General features: G+C 45.8%; 1 protein-coding gene across 2 annotated transcripts in view; it reads left to right on the top strand.

Annotated features, from left to right (window-relative positions):
- PARD3B (par-3 family cell polarity regulator beta) overlaps positions 1-18,328 on the top strand; it is a 725,193-nt gene that overhangs the window by 269,408 nt on the left and 437,457 nt on the right. The gene's annotated exons all lie outside the window — the stretch shown is intronic.

The raw sequence follows: 18,328 nt of genomic DNA, 5'->3' as shown, positions 1-18,328 counted from the left end.
TGCATAAGTAGAGAAGGTTGTTGAAAACTGTCAAGGTTCCTTCGCCACTCTGAACTTTAGGGTACAGATGTGGGGACCTGCATGGACACTTCTAAACTCAATTACTAGCTTAGATCTGGTATCACTGCTACCATCCAGAATTTTCGGTGTCTGGATCACTCCCTGTCCCCCCAAAACTTTTCCCTCCCTGGGTAGTCTTGAGGGACTTCACCAATTCCCTGGTGAACACAGATCCAAACCCCTTGGATCTTAAAACAAGGAAAAATCAATCAGGTATTAAGAAAAAAAAAGGCTTTTACTTAAAGAAAAGAGAGGTAAAAATCATCTCTGTAAAATCAGGATGGAAAATACTTTACAGGGTAATCAGAGTCATATAGCCCAGAGGAACCCCCTCTAGCCTTAGGTTCAAAGTTACAGCAAACAGAGGTAAAATCCTCTCAGCAAAAAGGAACATTTACAAGTTGAGAAAACAAAAATAAGACTAGTACACACCTTGTGGCTGTTACTTACAAGTTGAAACATAGAGACTGATTCAGAAAGATTGGGAGAGCCTGGATTGATGTCTGCGTCCCTCTTAGTCCCAAGAGCTGAACAAACTCCAAAACAAAGAGCACAGCAAACAAAAGACTCCCCCACCAAGAATCTGAAGTTCTGCCCTTATTGGTCCTCATGGTCATGGTGTCAGCAGAGTTTACTTGGTTCTTGCCCTTTACAGGTAAAGGAGGCATTAACCTTAACTATCTGTTTATGATTAGGGCTCACCCAAAGATGGAGTGGGCTAACATTAAGTGACTCCTGTCTGTGTAGGAAGAAGAGAAGCACCAGGGTTGATGATGTTCAAAGAACTTTGTGCGCATTCCAAGGGAGGGATAAAAAGACAAGGCGTGGAGGCAGGCGGTTTCTGGATCAAGACAAAGAGGAGGAAAAGAAACGAAAACAGCGGCAGTTCAGCACATCTGCTGAGGATGATACTGTGGCAGACAGCTTTTTCTCTGGGGTTGTTTCTGATTCAAGGACTGCACAACAGGCTGAGGCATCCTGTATAGCTCTCTACCTCTGATAATCTCACATTATGACACAGCCATTCTCTTGGCAATGTGGCCAGCAGAAAAGGGCCTTCGGAGGCATTTCTAAACCATCAGAACACAAATGAAAACAGAATAGATAATGGGGTTCTCACTACAAGAGGCTCTTTCTAGGTCCAATCACACGTCCAGGATGCAGAGAGCAGTTTTTGAGCTGCCTTATGTGCCATACATATGAGGACGCGTCAGAGTGTAAAATTCTCAGGCGTAGCTCTTTAACAACTAAAGGTTGTTTGCTTTTTCAATTGCACATTATGTATGTTGTAATAATATTTTTAATAGTGCTCCTAATGTTAAAATGTTGTATTTATTAAAATTCATTAAATATCTTTGCAGTTATGGTTCTGCATCATAGAACAATCCATTAGTGTCTAACTGCCGCTATCAGTAAACAATTCATGAAAAGACTGTGCAATGGCTGCCAACTACGAACCAGTTTCTCCTCTCTTGGTTTTTCACACCTCAGCTGCTTAGAACAGGGCCTCATCCCTGATTGAACTAACCTCGTTATCTCTAGCTTGCTTTCGCCTAGCATCTAATTCGCCTGTAATAACCACACATGCATCTTACGACCAGTGGGTATTCACCCACGAAAGCTCATACTCCAAAACGTCTGTTAGTCTATAAGGTTGCCACAGGATTTCTCTGCTGTTACAGATCCAGACTTAGCACGGCTTACCCCTCTGATACTTGACACCATGCAAGGCACGCATTTAGCTGTATGGAAGGGAAATCCATCAACCTCAGAAGAAACTTGCACAAATACATACAGATATCATCTTCCCCAAATGCAAAAGGATTACATCATTACCAAATGGACTAAATGAAAAATCCACTGCTATCTACATACTTACACAGACCACAATGAGAGATTATGCCCATTACTCTATCAAAGAAACTGAGAACCACTCTGATCAGCATTCCTATACAGCAAACAGGAAAACATCAAAAAAGAGCTCTCCAACCTGAGACTCTCATTAATAACCAAACTTCCAGAAAGAACCGAGACTTCACTGAAAATTAAGACAGGAGATCTTCATTACTCACTTCACCTTCTCTACAAAGCGAAAAAAGAACTTGTATAGCGAAACTGCCCTGCCACATGGGGCCACAACGCGGTACCCCCTAACCCCCCAGCAATTATCGTCAATCTATCCAACTACACACCTCAGCCCAGAAGAAATCTGTCCTACTCGGGGACTTTTTCTGCCCTGCCACCCCACCACATGATACTACTTGTGGCGATCTGGAAGCCTACTTTCGCCGTCTCCGACCAAGAGTACTTCCAGGGCAACGTGCTAACAGTGCACTGATAACACATGGACCCTCCCACCAGCAGTACGAGGAAGAAGAACTCCTCAGTGACTCCTCTGAGGTCCGAAATTGACAGCCTAGACCTATACATTGAATGCCTGGCCGCCACAGGCAGAAATCGTGGAAAAATCAACACCTGCCTCATAACCTAATGTCTTGCAGAACGCAATTGCCATCCACAGCCTCAGAAACACCCGACATTATCATCAAAGAGGCCCTGATAAAGGGGTGCTTGTCGTCGTCATGAACAGGTCTGACTACCAAAAGGAGGCTGCCTGAAACTTCTCCAATATCAAATTTCTTACAGGCCACTCCTCAGATCCCACTTGAGCGATACACTAAGAAACTGCAACCATCTATCAGGACACTCCTACAACACAGAACAACAACATTACCTCAGAGCCCCGACCAGGGTATTCTATCTACTACCCAAGATCCAACATAAACCCGGAAATCCTGGACGCTCCATCATTCTCGGGCATTGGCACTCTCACTGAAGGGCTTTCTGGATATTGCGACTCTCTACTCAGACCCTGCTGCCACCAGCCCCACTCCCAGCTATCTCCGTTTGACACCACTTGATTTTCTGAGGTTGGAAACTTACAATGCATGGTCACCTCCCAGAAAAACACCATCCTAGTCACCATGTCTGTAGAGGCTCTCTTACACAAACATCCCAACACACAGATGGAATACAATCTGTCAGGAACAGTATTCCCTGATGATCCACAGCGCAACCTGTCTGCCTGAGCTCTGTGCCTTTATACCACACACAACTTATTTTCAAATCATACACATTATATATCTCCAGCCAGATCAGTTGGCACTGCAATGGCTACCGCTGCCCCACAATACGCCAATATTTTTATGGCTGAACCTGAACACGCTTCCTTAGTCTCGTCCACTCACGCCCCTTCCTGCCCTACGCTACATTGATGCATCTTCCACGCCCATGCGAAAGGCAGATCTCTGGAAAAAATTCTCTCCATTGATTTCAACAGCTATCCACCCCACATCAGCCTCAGCCTGCGACCATCTACACAGGAGGTTCCACTTTCTAGACACACGGGCTGCAAAATTAAGGGATGGTTCACATTAACCACACCCTTATATCGAAAACCTTACTGACCGCTATCCTACCTTCATGCCTCCAGTTCCATCCCGGGCACATCACACGATCCGTTTCTACAGCCAAGCACTGAGGTACACCGCCATCTGCTCTAACCCCACAGAACAAGACCAACAACCTACAAAATTCTCCACAGCATCCAAATACAATACCGCCACGAGGAAATAAGGAAGCAGATCAACAGAGCCAGAACAATGTACCCAGAAGTCCTCCTACCAAGACAAACATAGAAAGAAACCAACAGGACTCCACTGGCCACACAAGCCCCCAGCTAAAACCCTCCACGCATCGTCAGGGCATCTACAACCCATCCTGACAAATGATCCCACACTTTCACTAGGCCAATCTCTGGCCCACAGAACAACCTGGCCACCTGAAACGTATTCTCACCAGCAACTTGCACCAACCGTACCATAGTAACTCCAGCTCAGGAACCAACGCCATGCCAACAAACCTCGATGCCAACGTCTGCCACACATCTCTACACCAGCAACAACCATCAGAGGACCTAACAGATCAGCCACATATACCATATTCGGACCATCACAGGTTCATTCACTCGTGCACATCCCACCAATAAATTTCGCGATCATATAACGCCAGCAATCCGCACCTCCTTGCTATGTTACACTCGCCAAACTGCGACAGGATCTGATACGGAAAGGTTAAATGGAGCACAATATCAGACATTAGGAATGGCAATATACAAAACTGTAGGAGAGCACTTCAACACCTCCCTGGGCCACACATTAGGCAGACCTTAAGGTGGCCATTGCCTAAGTCACAAAAAACTTCAGGAGCTGACTTCCAAAGAGTAAACTGCTGAGCTTCAGTTCCTCCAAATTTGAACCATCAGCTCAGGATGAACATAGACCGTGATGGTTGCCACTACAGAACCAGTGTTCCTCCTCTCTTGGTTTTCACTACCTCAGCCTGCAGAACAGGGCCTCACCTCCCTGAGTGAAACTAAACCTTCCGTTATCTCTAGCTTGCTTGCTAGCATATATAATACCTGCCCCGGGAAGGAAATTTCCACTACATGCATCTGACGAAGTGGGTATTCACCCACGAAAGCTCATACTCCAAAACGTCTGTTAATCTGTAAGGTGCCACAGGATTCTCTGCTGCTTTTACAATTCATGAAAATGTTCACTTTCACGTTCAATATAATAAAATCCGTAAGTATACTCTGTGAAAATTTGTGCATGTATGAGAATCCTCACCTGTTGCATAACCAAAGCTTTGGAGCATTGCATATACAGTACACATTGATATGTGTGCAGTAATCCTGATTTATTCTTTACATGCAAGCATGTACATTGTTCACAAGTGAGCCGCTAGCTTCAAATGTAGAGCACAGTGCATCCCTGACTGTGCCCCTGAGTTAGTTGCAGCATGCTATAGAGGCATCATCTTTGCTGATGAAAACATTTAGCAAGCTTGCCACCCGTTTCCTCTCATCCATGTTCACGGCCACCCTTTTCTCACAAAGGTTGTGTAAAACACGACAGGCAGCTATCATAAAAGGCAGATATTTCTCATCAGCCTCCAGCCTGGACATTCTACCTTTTGAATGAATGTTCCAAATGCTCATTCCACTGTTGTTCTGAGATACTCAGGAGTTTTAGTTCTTCCTTCATCCAACTGTCCAGTAAAAGGCTTTTTTAAGACAGGAAAGAAGAGGGTAAGATGAGTCTCCCAGAATGACTAGAGGAATGGCAATGCCGTGAATGTCTATAGAGACCATAGGAGAAGTCTGACTTAGTGACAGCAAACAGTCCAGAGTTTCTAATGGTCCTGGTATCCTGTACCTATACAGACCACCCTGCATGAATAGTGGTGAATCTTCTCCAGTGATCAACCAGGTCTTGCTGCATCATGGAGAAATAGCCCTTTCTGTTTCTGAACTCTGAGGCATGGTGTGGGAAGCAAAGAAAAGCCATGTGTCCCCCCTCAATGACTCCAACAATGCCAAACCATTAATAAACTCCTGTGCATTGTCCAGTCTTATGACCTTTATGGGATAGCATCTTCTAGACAAGGGTGCACTCTTCCGGGACAACAGCCTTGATGGTTGATCTGCTAACACCAAACTGGTTAGCTACTGACGGGTAGCATTCAGCTGTGGCAAGCTTCCAGACAATGGATACTTGCTTCTCCATGCTGAGGAGAGCTCTCACATAGGCGTTCTGCTGCTGCATCTCCTGGACACGAGCGCTGCACAGATTTCTGGAAAAGTGTCTTTTGATTCCTTGCAGAACTGCCATCACTGCTGGTCATCTCAGGTCTGCATCGTTATCCCATCCAACTAGTCAAGCCCCAGAACAGCAGTCCATCAGGTGAAACCGTTCCATGAAAAAATGTAGAAGTATCTGCTCAACTTCAGCCTTCCCCTCAGGTGCCCTCATTTCCCTGGTTCTGATTTCACTGCACAACTTTAGATATGCTTCCAACAGCTTATTGATCATCATCACCATGAGGCTTGCAGATGTTGCCAGTGTTTCCTCCATGCTGCCTGAATGGCGCCAGCTTGCAAACTCCAGATGGATGATGAGAGGAAAGGAGAGTAATCAGGGGAATTATTTAGTTTGAGCTGATGCCACTGAATTCCATTGCCTTCTGGGAGGAATACCACAATGCACAGTGAGAAGTCCCAACATTTATGAAGCACAACAACGGTGCAGTGCACTATGGGATGTCTGACCAGAATGCTAAGTGCTGAGTTTGAACCATCGCTGTGCTGTGTGGCTGCAATGATATGAGGCAAATGTACTTCACTTGTGAAATGATGTGGAGTGCATGCGGGCCTTGTGCAACAGGTGTTGCAGATCACATGACATAACATGGATACACCAAAAAGTAACTTTCAAGTTTAGACAACAATCAGTAGTGATTCAGTGAAGAAGAATTGTCCCTCAGAGGTACCTGGAACTCAATTCAATCTATACACTTCCTTGGTGGAGCATTAAAAAGAGCTGCTCCATGATGACAGAGGTGATCATAGGCCTTGATATCAATCTGCATCTGGCAGATGTAGTGATTTAACCAGGATCTATTCAAACTCCAAATTTTGGTCCTGAAGATAAGATCTCTTTTAAGCATAGTACATTAGGGAGGAAAAAAGTCTACAAGCAGCGCAGTTACTGGTAATTCTTCTGTAAATGTGTAATGCCATAAGATAAGGAGGCATTAACTTCGTCTCATGCTGATATTTCAGTTTTGAAATTTAAGGGTCTGGATTAACTGTACTACTGAAAACTTAACATCCAAGATTCACGTACTAGTAGGTAAATGTGTGAACCCAAGATGATATATTTTAAAATGTTCAATCCTTTAATAGTTCTGTGATGTGCCATTCTAAACCGTGAGAACCCCAAAGATGTTTGGCTGTGAAGGTATAAAGCATAGACAGAATTACTGTGTTTTTATAAAACTTATTTTCATTCATTACGTGTTTTATAATATATGCGACAGGAAAAGATCAGAGTGTTGAACCTTCTTCCGGCACCGTTCAAAACAAATATATAAATAAAAGGCAGTATTTTTGTTAAAGCCTCTTTAAGATTTTACTTGCACTTGCTTTTTCCTAATCTGAGAGAAACCATTTCACCTTATGGGGTAGGGTTGCTTTATGAATTAATTCAAACGGGAGCATACAAAAGGGTTCATACTTTAGAAATGGATTTACTTCCATTTGGAGGATTGGATTGAGTCAATTGCCTGATTGTTTGCCTAGTCCCAGTCTGTTAATCTAATTCTTGAACCCATGGGAATTTAAATATCACGGTGATAGGCACTCTAAAAATACCTACGACAGATAGTCAAACATCTTAAATTATATAGATAGCTGCTATTATGAGTAATTAAAATTAGCTTTAACCTAAAAAGTAGAGGCGTATTACATAAGAGAAAGTGGCATAGCTTTGTAATGAGGCTAGCATGGACTGCCTACTAAGAGTTACATTTTAAGTACGTGTTAAGACAAATGCGCATTGCCTCAGGTGATATTAAGTAAAGAGACTGAAGACTGAGTGAATTTAACTATTGTAGTTAATATGCACTGTCTTAAAATGCACTGACTGGCTGGAGTATCTCTTTGATTGTAACATGAAATTTTTGTAGAAAACTAAGGAAATCAGACCTAATTACTGGATACTAAGGGGTATAATATGTTACTGACAACCAAACTGGAGTTCTAATTGGATCTCTGGTTCTTATGATATTAAATAAATTGTAGTAATGCGCTTTCCTGGATTAAAAAAAAAATTGTATTTTTTGTAATACTTGCTTTGTTTTCAGCCCCTGGGTTGATTCATTATAGAACCAGTTTAAAAGCCAGTGTGAGTCCTGGTTTGTTTGGTTGTTACTGTCTGTTTAGTATGCCAGATATTTTTCAGTCAATAATTATCCAACTACACTGAGACTGCAATTTTAGACTTATATGGTGTTTTGTAGTTTTATGTATGTTCAACACTGGATACAAGTTTTGAAATTTGAGCAAAGGCAGTTGTTCTAAAATTTCTAGGGGTTTGTGTGTGAGAGAGAATTTTTATTGTCTGCTGTAGAATATGTCATGCAGAGCCAGTCAAAAGAGTAATTGTCATTGGAATGACTTCTCCAATTGACAATTGGATACACACTTGATGGGCAGCTTTTTCCCATCACAGCCAGCCTTTTAGTGTGCAGGAACAACATTTGAAATTATGACTTGAATTTTGTACATGGTTTATTACAAATCTCCTTCCATCCAGTTTATGGTACTCAATCCAAGCATGTATGCTCACTTCTATAGTCATTCTTCCTTTTTTTTTGAATGAACCCAAGACAGAGGTGTCGACTCCATGGTTGTGCTCCGGGGTCAATCCCTCATGGAAAAAAAATAAAGGATGCTCAGCACTCACCAGCCACAGCTCTTTGGCAGGGCTACCAATCAGCTGTTTGGCAGCTGGCTGGAGTTGCTTAGGAGAGGATGGAGAGCTGCGGGGGTGGGGCTTCGGGGTAGGGGACAGAGCGGGACTGAAAGAGGCAGAACAGGGGAGGGGGGGGAGGATGGGACTTGGGGGAAAGGGCGGAGTGGGAGTGGAGAACCCACTGGGAAAAATAAGTCAGCACCTGTGAACCGAGACGCAATGTATTAGAGAGTTAACACTTGCTAACACGATTAAACCATAGTATTAGTATTTTGTACATTAACATTACTTCTCTGGGCTGTTTCATCCCAAACTAGTGGTGTAGCCACTTGGTTGTATTCCCAATAACCAATGACAATAAAACTCACTTTCAAATTCACCATATGTGATTTGATATTCACCTATCCAGCACTGTGTTAATGTGGTGGAGGTGGACAAATGCCATAGTGGACCAGTACAGGAAGTGGCCAATGATCTCTTCCGGGGACAAGGGCTGAAACTGGTCTCACAACACCTACATGCAACATCAAGCCTAGAGGAAATAAAAAGGGAGGAATCAAGTTTTAGAGCTGATGCAGAGGGAAGCTAGACATCGGCTGAGCAATCAAGGGCAAAGAACTGAGAGTATATCTACACTGGCAGAGTTACATCACCAGTAGTTACAGCACCGCTCAGAGCGCTGAAGGGAAACAGCTGTTGTGTGTTCACTCTGTCAGCTGCCTGCGCAAGAGCGTGTTCACACTTGTGGCACTCGCATCAGTATTTGGAGCGGTGCACTCTGCGTAGCTGTCCCACAGAGCATCTCTTGCTTTCCTTCCTCTGCTGCTAAGAATTGTGTGAAGGCGGCGGGGGTCATGGGGCATCCTGGTTCCTGTCCCACAGATGCATTGCTTCCCATCTCCGCTATCCCTGTGCTTCTGTCCGTATTTGGCACTATCTTCTGACAGTTTGTGTACTGTGTGCTCTGCCTCTTTGGTCTGCAGGAATGGATCCTGTACTGTCGACCAATGTGCTGCTTGCTCTCAATAACACGTCATGAGTGGCAGTGGAGTTATTCCTTAAACTACAAAGGCAAGAGGAGTTTGACATTGATCTTGCCACGCGTAGTAGCTACGACACGAGATTGCTTTTGGGCTTGGGAAACAAGCACTGACTGGTGGGATTACACCGTCATGCACGTCTGGGATGACAAGTAGTGGCTGCAAAACTGTGTGATGAGCTCACCCCAGCCCTGGGGCACAAGGACACAAGAATGAGAGCTGCCCTTTCGCTGGAGAAGCACGTGGCGATTCCACTGTGGAAGCTCACTACTCTAGACTGCTACAGATCGGTCGCTAACCAGTTCGGAGTGGGAAAGTGGACCGTTGGACTTGTGTTGATAGAAGTCTGCAGGACCATTAATCGCATCCTGCTCTGAAAGACTGTGACTCTGGGCAATGTGCGTGATATGGCTGGCTTTGCACAAATGGGCTTCCCGAACTGCGGAGAGGTGATAGATGGCTCTCATATTTCAGTTCTGGCACTAGACCACCTAGCCACAAATACATTAATTGGAAGGTATTTCTCTGGTTCTCCAGGCGCTTGTGGATCACCATGGGCGTTTCACGAACATTAACGTAGGCTGATCCAGAAAAGTGCATGACTCACACATCTTTTGGAACACTGGCCTGTTCAGGAAGCTGCAAACAGGGACTTTCTTCCCGGACCAGAAGATTACCTTAGGGGAAGTTGAAATGCCCATTGTAATCCTGGGAGACCCTGCCTACCCCTTAATGCCGTGGCTTATGAAGCCATACACTGGGCACCTTGACAACAGCAAATAGGTTCAACAGCAGACTGAGCAAGTGCAGAATGACTGTTGAGTGCTTTTGGCCGATTAAAGACCTGCTGGCGCTCTGTGGTTTCGTTCTGGTGCGCCGCGTTCTCCTTTTGGTCTCTCTTCTCGCTGTTCCGCCCTCCTTCAATTCTTGTTTTTCGGCCGGGGAGTGCATCGTGACCTCATGCTGAAAGTCCTCTTTAGTTCTTCATGGCCGCTTTCTGATTCTGCGCAAAGAGGGAGGCTGGGCTCCCAAGGTCATATCTGTGAAGCCAAAATGCAACATTTTACAGAAGCAGTATAGTTTGCAACACACAGACCACTGATTCAATGATTTAAAACACAGCCAGTATTCACATACATGTCACTAGCTGGCTGACCCCAGGCAAGCACACATGAGCCACAAGACCCCCAAAATGGTGAGTAACCACAAGGGAAATCAGTGTCCCAAGACCGTACTGTACACTGGGCACGTGGCTCTTGGGGAGAGCCAGCACTGTAGTCGGAGGGGGTCTTTTATAATCATTACTTTCCCCACATTTTCCACAAATTGTGTTCATTATGGAAGATATCTCGCTGCTGAGGGTGAGCAGGAAATCAAGGGAGGGTCTTCTCCAAGACTGAACCTCCTCCCTGGCCCTTATGTGGCTTTCCTATGTGCAGCAATGATCCCCACCCTGTCTCTGCCGTCAGTGATGGCAGAGTGACACAGGAAAGTTCCCTTAATGGGGAAAGACGCAAAGCAGCTCTGCCAAAGAACCTGCAACAGCAGATTGCCCAGTATCTCTGAGAGTTACATGGAGATCTATGGGACAGATTCCCATGAAGTGAGGGAGTCAGTCAACACCGTGTTCCACTGCTCAGGCTAGGCATGTGCTGATACGCGCATCATACAGACATAAGCCTGCTTTCTGCAACCCTCCTGCCTCCAACAACTCACTTCCGCGATTTCCAAAATCAAAGCTACTTACCAGGGGCCTTCTCTCCTTTTTTGTGCTTCAGAAATCTTCGACAGCTGTGACTGGCTAGCCTTCTCCGGGGTAGAGAAGAGATCCTGACTTCATGCATCTCTGAGCTCCAAGTCGTCCTTGGCTTCTGGGTCCCCCTCCACATCCTCGTCCAAGATTTCCTACTCTTGGCTCGGTCTATTCTCAACTGGCATGTGAGCCACCAAAGTATCCATAGTGACCTTCACAGTGGAGGTGGGGTCACTGTGGAGGTGGGGTCTCTTTGTAGAACCTGCAGCTCGTGGGCACAGCACCGGAGCAGTGGTTTGCCTCCAGCGCCTTGTGGTAGGCGTTCCGTAGCTCCTTCACTTTGACCCTGCACTGCAGTGTGACCTGGTCATGGCCCCTTTCTGTCAAGCATCATGAACTCTATCTGTAGGTATCATAATTCCTACGGCTGGAGCGCAGCTGGGACTGGACAACCTCTTCTCCCCAAATGCTGATGAGGTCCAGCAGCTTGGCATTGCTCCAAGCAGGGGATTGCCTGGTGCATGGAGCAGCCATGGTCACCTGGAAAGATGTGCTGAGACCACTGCATGCATCACCGAGCAAACAGGAATGGGACTTTCAATATTACCAAGGAATTTAAGGGGTGGGGCTCATGGTTGGTCACCTGAGGGCAGAGCAGTAGAGTTCAAACCGATGACTAGAGATGCAAAAACAGGCATTGTGGGACACCTCCCAGAGGCCAATCGCAGCATTGTAATTGATCAGGGTGTCTTCACTGGCACTGCGATGCTGTAGCCCTGGCGCAGAAAGTATACACCTCTCATCAGGGTGTGTTTTTTACCAGCGGTGCAACTGCGCCATTTCTGCACACCACATGGCTTGGCAGTGTGTGCCGCTCGAGAGTTACACTGCGGAAAGCTGCTTTAGTGTGCAGAAACTTGCCAGTGTAGACAAGGCCTCAGAACAGGCAACTTTGAGCTTAAGTGTTATTGCTCACTTAGTTTCCCTAAAGTCAAACACTGGGAAAAGTGGTGAGTTTGATCCTACACAGGGCATGTGAACTGTGCCTTAGAACAGAGGGGAATGTAACCTGTTTAGTGTATGCATTCATATCTCATAAGTACATTTGATAAACTTTTTCTAAAATAAAAATAAAGTAGTGCTTAAGTGTATTCTGTATGGAGATATTTCCTCTGACATTGTATTTATCCAAATGTTTCAGTTATTAATTGGTCTCAAATAACAGCACTGCTCTCCTCTATTTTCCCTAATGTAATTAATTTAAAATCTATGTGTAAAAAAGGCGGTGGTTTATACCATATGCTTGTTTCAACTATTATTTCAGTTTAAAAAAACTTTCTTTCCAAAACATAAGGATTAGTGGAAAATATATTGTTAACAGTGAATCTCTGTAGCTACTAATCCTTTGGCAAGGTGATGCTAGCTAAATGGAGGATGATTGATCCACATTGCTTAAAACTAGATAATACACAGTTTACTTTAAGGGAAAGATAGCAGGGCGTTTTCTTATCAGCTTTGTCAAAGTTTAAATATATAACAATAATGTTGACACAGCCATATGCACATTAGAGCCTTTAACATGCAATAGGATACCGAATTTTTGGTTCTACATTAAAATTATAGAGTAGGGGGAAAGTCTGTGCACTAATTGAGGTTATAAAATATGGTCACAAGGGGGCATTTACAGTTTTAGAGGTGCATTTGAATTTGTCATCTGGAATTTGAGTTTCACAGAAGATGAGATAATACTTTCAGTTCTTGAACATAAATTTGGGGGTTTTACAATACCGCAAAATACTTTACCTGCAAACAACAGTGTTTCTAGATAATCTGATTACTTGCTCTACCCAGAAAAGAATGTTGTGGGTTTTGGCATTCAAAGAAAGAAATGCATTGTCTATCTGATCTTGCGTGGATTATTATAATAAATATTCAAAGCCAATGCCACAACATTAGTAGAATAATATAGAAATATAAGGTAATAAAAGGAGAGCAAGGTGGGTGAACCCTCTGCCCCCTTAAATAAACCAACAAAAACACTTTGTTCCCTAACTGAGGTAAGGAAAAAGATGGTAGAACTGCCTATCTTTCTTTCTTTCTTTTCTTTCTTTTAAAAAGTGTCCAATTATCTAAAATAAATCTGCACTGGATGGAAAAAAATGATAGTGCTCAGTATGTATTATCAGTGTTCGGAGGGGAGACAGTAGTGAATATACGTAAGATAAGTATGTGTAATGGGCACACAGCAGGCTTGTACTGTATGTATTATCAAGGTACCATTATCTATATACACAGTTTCCTAATTATTCCTTAGTACTAACACTGGTTAGAGAGTATATTTGTATCACTATCAGAAGGTCCATATTTTTTCACAAGCATTGACAGCTGGTTTGCACTGGAGTTACATGAGGACTGTACAGCTAGGTTTGGAAGGATTCAGTTTTTATTGGTAACTGTCGGTAAACATCGATTTCACCACGCACACACAAACCTATGAAAAAATATTCCCATCAGTAATAATCAAAATTTGCAGATCGACAAAGTAAGAAAAATGCTACTTGAGAGTTTATGTATTTACTTTGTATATGTTAACAATTTGTTTTAACAGTTATAAAGCTTTAACTTTTTGAATCTCAACATTTACTGTCATTAAATAATTGTCTAACCTTCCCCTCATAGGTTTGTGGAACTGTAAACATTTAAATAAATGAAGATCTAAAAATAGCTTTAAAATAAACATGGATATTATCCATCAAAATTATAAAAAAAAAATAAAAATAAAAATTGAATTCTTCCAAACCTATGTACATCCTTATTACAATTCTTTAATTCTTTCTCAAACAGATTTTTTGTCAAGTGTATCGTGTAAAAGTGACAATAGACCCTTGATTTCCACACTATTTGTCTCTTTCACAGGGTAGTAGCCAGTGTCTTAGTAGGAATGTATTTTTATGAATACCTGAAACGATAAATGACATACCAAAATAGTATCTGGTATTCCCATGGCTGGCCATTTAATTGCAGAATACAAATGACCTTGGCTTTATTTATTGCAATAAGATAAGATTAAATAAATGCCACTCAGTGGGTTCTAATTACTTTCTGTGGCTTTGTTCGCATGTTACTTAGCTGGGAAATAGTTTTTCGGATACAGCTGATCCTAGCATATGAGGTCCCCAAACTGTGGGACGTGCTTCCCTACAGAGGTGCAGAGGAATGTCCGGGGGGGCGTGGTGGGGTCTGGGCCAGCCCCCATGAGGGATGTGGGTTAGGAGCACCACTCAGCCCCTCCTGGCCCCCAGCTCTGCTCTGGCCTGGCCCTGCCCCCCAGCCACGTCCATATCCCTGGGCCCATCCCCACACAGCTCATTCCTGCCCCCAGCTCGCTCGTGGCCCAGGGCCAGAAGCAGACCACACCTTTCCACAGGCCCGGCTTCTAGCCCCTGCCCCACCCCCCAGCTGTGGCCTCTTCTCCCCGTTACAGCCCCTGCCCCACCCCTCAGATGTGTGGGGGCACGCACAGGATAAGGAGAGGCGCAACCCTCAAAAGTTTGGAGATCACTGGCATATGATGCAAGTACAGTGTGGCACTGAACTGTTGAGACTATAATGATCTCACACAATGTATATATATATTTCAGATTCTTTACCACTTATGTGTACTGTGGCTTTGCTTGATCTTTAACCTCTTGTTCCGTGAAATGAAGCAGAAAATGGAACATAGCCAGTGCAACCATCAGTTTTTGACTGTTTTTCTTAGGTTCATAATCAAGGCTACAACTGTACACTTTTATGAAAGCTATTCTTATTACTGGACCAAATGACCCAGGCCATAGAAGCAGCAACAGTATAAATGATGTATCTTCCTCTAGTGTAAGCATGGTTTGTGAACCATGAGAAAATGCAGTTTGAGAGAGTGGGAACCACAGGATTGGCTGGGTTTATTTCTCTGTTGCAATTTTCCTTTCTTCTTCGAGTGCTTGCTCATATCGATTCCAATTAGGTGTGAGCGCGCGCTACGTGCACGCTCATCGGAAGATTTTTACCCTAGCAACACTTGGTGGGTTGGCTGGGCGCCCCCTGGAGTGGCACCGCTATGGCGCTGGATATATACCCCTGCCGACCCAACGGCCCTTCAGTTCCTTCTTACCGCCCGTGACGGTCGTTGGAACTGTGGAGCGTGGCTTTGCTGATCTCCGCATCCCTAGCTACTCATAGTTCTTTACTGTTACTGTGTCTATAGTTCGAGTTCTTATAGTTAGTTCTTATCTTTATAGTTAGTGTATATAGTTCGGGGGGGATCAGGGATTAGCCCCTTTCCTCCATCCCGGTGTGGGCCCATGCCCAAGGCACTGGGATTCAAACCATGCTTGACGTGCCAAAAGCCGATGCCAGTAGGGGATCCCCACAACTCCTGCCTCAAGTGCCTAGGGGAATCCCACCTACCTGATAAGTGCCGCATCTGCAAGTCCTTTAAACCCAGGACGAAGGAGGAGTGGGACTTTCGATTGAAGCAGCTCCTCATGGAGTCGGCACTTAGTCCTGTAGCGTCGGCACCGAGCGCCCAACAGACTGCTTTGGTAAGGAGCGCTCCTCTGGCACCGGACCGCTCCGGTACCAAGGAGGAGGCCCGGCACCGACCCTTACCAGCACCAACATCTGCTCGGCACCGCTCCCTGTCCCTGAGACCCGGGAAGCAACATAGTGCCTCAACTTCGGCTGCACGGAAGGAGCGCTCTTCCAAGACGGTTCGTCCGGCACCGTCATCTGCCGCGGAACCGTCGACTGCGACTCCACAGATTGTGGCTCTGCCAAGCTCAGCACTGTCGATTCCGGTCCCACAAAGGCCGTTGAGTCCGGTTCCCAACAGCTCCCCGGCTCATGCTGTGGTAGAGCTTGCCCTCCCTTCTACGCTGGAGACCTTCTCCACGGCAAGGGAGCTCATTGCAATGACGGAGTCAACATGGCCTCAACCGCTGATGCGGGTCATATAATCCATCGGCAGGCCGGCCATGATAAGGCCTCCTTCCGTTGGTCCACCAGAGAGACGTCGTTCAAGATCCCGGTCTTGCAGATGCTCTTGATCGCGCCGTTCCTGCTCTCGGCACTGCTCACAGTCCCGGCACCGCTCTCCATCGTGGCACTGGTCGCACTCGTGGCACCATTCGACATCTCATTCACTGGACAGATACTCCTGCTACCGATCCAACTCGCGGCACTGATCTCGGCACAGTGTATTCCGCAGTCACTCTAGACGAAGGGACTCTCTCGGTCGACCTCCCGGCACCAACACGGTAGAAGGTCCCGGTCTCGCTTGTGGTGTCGTTATAGCTCCCGGTACTGCTCCCTGATACCGCCCCGGGCCCGAGTGTCGAGATCAGAGACGTCCTCTCAGTGCCTATCGGCACTGCCATGGCCTTCCAGACACACATCGGTGTCATCGCAGGCTGGTAGTGCATCCTATCATCAGGAGCGTGACTGATGTCACCAGCTATATATACTCGGAGAGACAGAGCCACGAGCAAGGGCCTCATCACTGGTCCTTCTGGATACTGTCGAGTACATGTCTACCCGTATCTCAATGATTGTCTCATTCGAGGGACTTCCCAATGGCAAGTACTACAGCACCTGCACATCATCAGAGACCTCGTCAGGAGCCTAGGTCTCATGATCAACACGGAAAAGTCTACTCTCACGTCCTCGCAGAGAATAGACTTCATTGGAGCGGTTCTGGTCGCCAATCTGGCCAAAGCCTGCCTCCCACAGTCGCGTTTTCAGACAATGGCTTCATTAATGTGAAGTCTTCAAAACTTCCCGACAACGTCGGTGCGCACCTGCCTCAGCCTAGTAGGTCACATGGCCTCCTGCACCTTCGTGAACAAGCACTCCAGGCTGTGCTTCCGTCCCATTCAAGTCTGGCTTGCTTCAATGTACCAACCACGCAGAGACAGCCTGGACTCAGTGCTCACTATCCCCAGGAAGGTTCTGGGCTCCCTAACCTCGTGGCTAGACCCCACTCTGGTCTGTGCAGGGATGCCATTGCACCCACCTCAATCCTCGATGGCCCTAACCACGGACGCATCGTCTCTGGGTTGGGGTGCCCACCTCAGGGGACTCCGCACTCAAGGCCTCTGGTTGCCTCAAGAACTGGCTTTACACATCAATGTGCGGAAGCTGAGAGCAGTCCACCTAGCATGCCAGGTGTTTCGAGACCATCTCCAAGGCCGTTGTGAATCAGTGTTCACGGACAACACAACGGCCGTGTTTTACATAAACAAGCAGGGCGGAGCACGCTCCTCTCTCCTTTGCCAAGAAGCCATCCACCTTTGGAAGTTTTGCATAGCCCACTCGATTGAATTGGTAGCGTCTTTTCTCCCAGGAGTCCAGAGCACCATGGCAGATCACCTCAGCAGATCCTTCCTGTCTCACGAGTGGTCGATTCGCTCGGATGTCATCCATTCTGTTTTCCAGAAGTGGGGGTTTCCCCACATAGATCTGTTTGCCTCCTAAGAGAACAGGAAATGCCAGGTGTTCTGTTCCTTCCAGGGATGCTCCCCGGGCTCCCTCTCAGACACATTCCTGATCCCGTGGAAGAGGCATCTACTTTATGCCTTCCCACCGTTTCCACTCGTCCACAGAGTCCTACTCAAGCTTCACAGGGACAGCGCCCACCTGATCCTGATTGCTCCAGCATGGCCGAGGCAGCACTGGTACACCACATTGTTCGACCTCTGTGTGGCAGATCCGATTTCCCTGCCACTCTGGCTGGACCTTGTCAAGGTTCCTCCCCCACTCTGAACTTTAGGGTACAGATGTGGGGATCAGCATGGACACTTCTAAGCTTAATTACTAGCTTAGATCTGGTAACACTGCCACCATCCAGAAATTTCAGTGTCTGGATCACTTCCTGTCCCCCCAGAGCCTTCCCCTCCCTGGGCAGCCTTGAGAGGCTTTTTCACCAAGTTCCTGGTGAACACAGATCCAGCCCCTTGGATCTTAACACAAGGAGAATTTAACCATCCCCCTCTCCTTTACCCCACCAATTCCTGGTGAGTCCGCATCCAATCCCCTTGAATCTTAAAACAAGGAAAAATCAA

The sequence above is a fragment of the Chelonoidis abingdonii genome, chromosome 10 (genome assembly GCF_003597395.2).
Source record: "Chelonoidis abingdonii isolate Lonesome George chromosome 10, CheloAbing_2.0, whole genome shotgun sequence".
NCBI lineage: Eukaryota > Metazoa > Chordata > Testudines > Testudinidae > Chelonoidis > Chelonoidis abingdonii.
This window is presented reverse-complemented; position numbering and strand designations above follow the sequence as displayed.